Raw genomic sequence first — 6,534 nt, 5'->3', positions numbered from 1 at the left:
TGGTCCAGTGTACTATTACTAAAGAGAAGGTTAAACCTAGGAGTGCCTACTGGCATTTTAACACTGCACTTTTAGAAGATGCTAATTTTAGGGAGTCTTTTATTTTTTTATGGAATTGTTTTAAACATGAGAAGACAGCTTTTAGTTCACTTCAGCTGTGGTGGGATGTGACAAAAGCACAAGTCAAAGAATTCTGTCAACAGTACACTCTCAATGTCACAAGAGACATTGTTAGATCTCTGAAAGCTCTGGAGATAGAAATAGTGGAGCTCCAGCGTTTGGAGGCCACTGGAAATCGAGGGCATGTTGAAGCCCTCAAACGTAAGAAATCCAAAATGAATGGCCTGTTAGACATTACAGCACAGGGGGCGCTGGTCCACTCACGCTTTAAAAGCGCTGCTGAGATGGACGCTCCTTCAAAGTTCTTTTTCAGTTTAGAGCAGAAGAATGGACAGAAAAGATTTATACATGCTGTGCAAACAGAATCAGGGGATCTTGTATCTGAGCCCACTGAAATTCGCCAGCAGACAGTAAGCTTCTACTCGAAGCTGTACAGCAGTGAGTGGTCAGGGGCACAAGCGGTGGAGGGCAGCTTCCTCATGGACCTGCCAAAGCTCTCTGAGCAAGCGGCGAGAGAGCTAGACAGGGAGCTGACACTGGAGGAGGTTCATGAGGATCTCCAGGGGATGGAGAATGGACGGGCGTCAGGTATAGACGGTCTCCCTGTCGAGTTCTACAAGGCATTCTGGGCTGTCATAGGGCAGGACGTGCTGGATGTCCTACGGGACAGCGTACGGAGAGGTGAACTCCCATTGAGCTGCAGGAGGGCCGTCCTGACCCTGCTACCGAAGAAGGGAGACCTGACCCACCTGAAAAACTGGTGCCCGGTCTCACTACTGTGCACTGACTGCAAGCTGCTCTCAAAAGCATTAGCCTCGAGACTGACTAAGGTAATGGAGCAGCTCATTCACCAGGACCAGACGTACTGTTACTGCCTGATAGGTCCATATTCGATAATGTGTATCTAATTCGTGACATTTTGGACGTCTCCAGGCTATTGGGCTTAAAGACTGGTCTGATTTCTCTAGATCAGGAAAAGGCTTTTGACCGGGTTGAACATGAATATTTGTGGAAGGTGCTGGAAGCCTTTGGGTTCAGTCCAGGTTTTATAGCCATGATCAGGGTGTTGTACAGTGACATTGAGAGTGTACTGAAGGTTAACGGTGGTTTATGTGCTCCTTTTAGAGTGTACAGAGGGATCAGGCAGGGCTGTTCCCTCTCTGGAATGTTGTACTCTCTAGCTATTGAACCTCTTTTAAATAAGTTAAGAAGTAATCTCTCTGGTTTTAATATTCCACATGCTAATGCCTCAATATGTTTATCAGCTTATGCAGATGATCTGGTAGTGATGATAAACACACAAAATGATGTCAATGTTTTAACTGATATTTTAAATAACTTTCAAATTTTATCCTCCGCCAAGGTTAACTGGTCTAAAAGTGAAGCCATTTTAGTTGGGGAGTGGGAAGGTGGGCAACCGTCACTACCAGGAGGCTTAGGGTGGAAAAGAGGTGGTTTTAAATACTTGGGTGTCTACCTGGGGAACAATGAGTTTTTAAGTAAAAACTGGGAAGGTTCTGTAGAGCACGTGAAGGGCAGACTGAGCAGGTGGAAGCGGCTGGTTCCAAAGATGTCCTACAGGGGGAGAACGCTGGTTATCTGCACCGTCTCAGATCGCAAGACCCTTCAGCGGATAATGAGGACAGCTGAGAAGATCATCGGAGTCTCTCTCCCCTCTATCACAGACATTTACACCGCACGCTGCATCCACAAAGCCATCAGCATTGTGGCTGACCCCACACACCCCTCACACACACTCTTACACACCCCACACACCCCACACACACACTCTTACACACCCCTCACACACACTCTTACACACCCCACACACCCCTCACACACACTCTTACACACCTCACACACACTCTTACACACCCCACACACCCTCACACACACTCTTACACACCCCACACACCCCTCACACACACTCTTACACACCCCACACACCCTCACACACACTCTTACACACCCCACACACCCTCACACACACTCTTACACACCCCACACACCCCTCACACACACTCTTACACACCCCACACACCCCTCACACACACTCTTACACACCCCACACACCCCTCACACACACTCTTCACCCTCCTGCCATCTGGAAAGAGGTACCGGAGCATTCGGGCCTCACAACCAGACTGTGTAACAGTTTCTTTCCTCAAGCCATCAGGCTCCTCAACACCCGGGACTGAACTGTTCTACACTCTCACACACTCTCACTCAGGACTGAACTGTTCTACACTCTCACACACACACACACACTCTCACTCAGGACTGAACTGTTCTACACTCTCACACACACACACACTCTCACTCAGGACTGAACTGTTCTACACTCTCACACACACTCTCACTCAGGACTGAACTGTTCTACACTCTCTCACACACACACACACTCTCACTCAGGACTGAACTGTTCTACACTCTCTCACACACACACACACTCTCACTCAGGACTGAACTGTTCTACACTCTCTCACACACACACACACACTCTCACTCAGGACTGAACTGTATACTAACTCTCTGTCTCTCACACACAGATACACACACTCTCTCTTGACTGTGTGGACGCACACACACACACACATAATTTATATTGTTCATTACTTACTGCACTACCTCTACCTGTCATCCGCTGCTATAGTTATATTTATGTTTATTCTATTTGCACTACCTCAACCGCTGCTGTGTATTTTTGCACAATATTTTTGCACAATACTTTTTTTTCTACATCATTTCACTTTATCTATTTTATTTCACTTACATTCCAGTACACGTTCTTTTATTTCTTTTCAGCGCTAAGTGTCCTGTGTTCTTTTGTGTTGTCTTTATTGTATTTATTGTCTTTTGCACTGTCTTGTCTATGCTCTGTTTGCACCTAGCTGCACACTGTGCACTTTACGTGGCTAAGACAATCTTCTGTCCTAGCTCTGTGGTGTTGTTTGTTGTTTTGTGTTGAACTTGTTGTTGTATGTTTATGTAGCACCAGGTCCTGCAGAAACGTTGTTTCATTTCACTATGTACTGCGCCAGCTATATGTGGGGGAAATGACAATAAAGCTTCTTGAATCTTGAATCTTGAATCATCAACAACATCGCCGCGTCGTCCCTCTGGCACAAGCTGGCATGCGTGGATCCGCTGCCAAACCTGCTGGCAAACATCCAGGCCCTGCTGGTGGACTTCTTCTGGGACGGTCTACACTGGATTCCACAGAGTGTGCTTCATCTGCCAAAGGAGGAAGGAGAACAGGGGCTGGTCCAGCTGTCCAGCAGAGCCTTCCGCCTCCAGTTCATCCAGAGACTCCTCACTGGACCCGGAGACTTAGTATGGAGAGCAGCAGCCAGTGGATTACTACGCACAGTTCAAGGACTGGGGCTGGACAGAGCGTTGTTTTTAATGGACACAAAAATGCTGGACATTTCTGGACTACCAGCCTTTTACCGTGGATTTTTTAAAATTTGGAACTGTTTTAAGAAACAAAACAAGGGCTGTAGAACGCTACACTGGCTGCTGGAGGAACCTCTGGTGTACGGCGGGAGACTGGACATCTCCAGTGTGACCGTCCCTGCACTGTCCAGAACTCTCATCTCCTCAGGGATTATAACGCTCCGGGAGCTTGTGAACATCGCGGGGTCGGACTTGTCGAGGGCAGAGGACCTGGCAGTGTGTATGGGACTGCGGTCCCTGCGTGTTGTCAATCAGCTCCTACACCGCTGGAAATCTGCATTGACATCAGAGGAGCGTGTTCAGCTGATGGACTATTCACACACAGAGACTGGTCCTGCAGAGGACGAACCCTTTCCCCAGCTGAACATCGCTCCTGACCTCGACGGGTGTGAAGGGGAGATGGACTTTGGGTCAGTGTCGGGGAAGCTGCTCTACAGAGCGTGTGTAAAGGTTTTAAATAAGAAGAAGCTGAGTGGGAGGGTGGACACCCCATGGAGAAGTGTACATGGTTTTACTGATGATTTTAAACCAGAGTGGAGGCACTGTATAAACCACCGTTAACTAAAAATCTGCTGACCTCCAGTGGAGGATTTTACACTGTATTATCTCTGTGAACTCTTTTATTTCTGTTTTAAATCCTGATATTGCACATGATTGTCCTTTTTGTTCACAGAGAGAAACAGTTTTTCATGCTTTTATTCACTGCTCCAGGTTACAGTCACTGTTTGTGTTTTTACGGAGCATTTTAAGGTCTTTTAATGTTGTTTTTACTTTTCAGTGTTTTATTTTTGGTTTTAAGTTTGTCAGGAAACACCGGTTCAGGTGCCAACTGAAAATGGCAATATACCTGAGCCGGAAAAACCAAATTGCACAAAGCACTGACTGTGACGCCATAAAAATTCTGAAAAGGCTGATGAAATCTAGAATTTCAATTGATTTTAATTTTTATAAAAGTATGAATGACTTGGATGTTTAAATGTGTGGTGTTGTGAGAATGTGTTGTGTTCTGTTGCAGAAAGGAAACTTAACTTTGCAGCAGAACTAAACTAATCACTCATATTTAAAATAATTTATTGACATTTATTTTAATATGTATTTATTTATTTACTTATTTATTTATTAAGTCACTGTGACTTTTATATGTGACTTGTGTAAATAAAGATGCGTAAAAAGTCAAAAGTCTCCCTCTCCCTCTCTCTCTCTCTCTCTCTCTCTCTCTCTCCCTCTCCTTTTCTCTCTCTCAAATTCAAATGATCTTTATTGGTATGACAGATTGTACGTGTTGCCAAAGCATTTAAAGGGGTAAAGATTACAAACAAAATTACAAAATCAACAAACAAATGAATAAAATAACAAATAAATAAATAGCAAAATGAAAGCATAAAATCTACAGGTATGAGTGAGGTGTGTGTGTGTGTGTGTAAATATGTGTGTGTATGTGTGTGTGTGTGCACGTGTGTGTGTGTGTGCGTGTGTGTGTGAGTCATGAGCGCATCACTGATTGGTGGACTCCTCCCTCTTTTTGTGGTAGGCGTGGATGTACCGAGCTGTCAGGGAAATACAGTCTGTTTTTTCTCCCAGTAAATACTGGAGTTTTGTGTCGTTCTCCAGTTTGATGAAGTCCGGACAAATCAGCTCAAATTTAGGAAAGAACTGTTTTGGAATTTCCTGGTAGTTTGGACAGGATGTGAGGAAGTGGAGCTCTGTCTCTACCTCTGTCAGGCTGTGGTCACTGAGTCTGTATCTGCCCCTCTCTATAGCCAGGCTGTGGTCACTGAGTCTGTATCTGCCCCTCTCTATAACCAGGCTGTGGTCACTGAGTCTGTATCTGCCCCTCTCTATAGCCAGGCTGTGGTCACTGAGCCTGTACCTGTCCCTCTCTATAGCCAGGCTGTGGTCACTGAGTCTGTATCTGCCCCTCTCTATAGCCAGGCTGTGGTCACTGAGCCTGTACCTGTCCCTCTCTATAGCCAGGCTGTGGTCACTGAGTCTGTATCTGCCCCTCTCTATAGCCAGGCTGTGGTCACTGAGTCTGTATCTGCCCCTCTCTATGGCCAGTCTGTGGTCACTGAGTCTGTACCTGTCCCTCTCTATAGCCAGGCTGTGGTCACTGAGTCTGTACCTGTCCCTCTCTATAGCCAGTCTGTGGTCACTGAGTCTGTACCTGTCCCTCTCTATGGCCAGTCTGTGGTCACTGAGTCTGTACCTGTCCCTCTCTATGGCCAGTCTGTGGTCACTGAGTCTGTACCTGTCCCTCTCTATAGCCAGGCTGTGGTCACTGAGTCTGTACCTGTCCCTCTCTATAGCCAGTCTGTGGTCACTGAGTCTGTATCTGCCCCTCTCTATAGCCAGTCTGTGGTCACTGAGTCTGTACCTGTCCCTCTCTATGGCCAGTCTGTGGTCACTGAGTCTGTACCTGTCCCTCTCTATACCCAGTCTGTGGTCACTGAGTCTGTATCTGTCCCTCTCTATACCCAGTCTGTGGTCACTGAGTCTGTACCTGTCCCTCTCTATGGCCAGTCTGTGGTCACTGAGTCTGTACCTGTCCCTCTCTATGGCCAGTCTGTGGTCACTGAGTCTGTACCTGTCCCTCTCTATACCCAGTCTGTGGTCACTGAGTCTGTATCTGTCCCTCTCTATACCCAGTCTGTGGTCACTGAGTCTGTATCTGTCCCTCTCTATACCCAGTCTGTGGTCACTGAGTCTGTATCTGTCCCTCTCTATGGCCAGTCTGTGGTCACTGAGTCTGTACCTGTCCCTCTCTATACCCAGTCTGTGGTCACTGAGTCTGTACCTGTCCCTCTCTATACCCAGTCTGTGGTCACTGAGTCTGTACCTGTCCCTCTCTATGGCCAGTCTGTGGTCACTGAGTCTGTATCTGCCCCTCTCTATAGCCAGTCTGTGGTCACTGAGCCTGTACCTGTCCCTCTCTATGGCCAGGCTGTGGTCACTGAGTCT

The sequence above is a fragment of the Hemibagrus wyckioides genome, linkage group LG29, assembly GCF_019097595.1.
Source record: "Hemibagrus wyckioides isolate EC202008001 linkage group LG29, SWU_Hwy_1.0, whole genome shotgun sequence".
Lineage (NCBI taxonomy): Eukaryota > Metazoa > Chordata > Actinopteri > Siluriformes > Bagridae > Hemibagrus > Hemibagrus wyckioides.
This window is presented reverse-complemented; position numbering follows the sequence as displayed.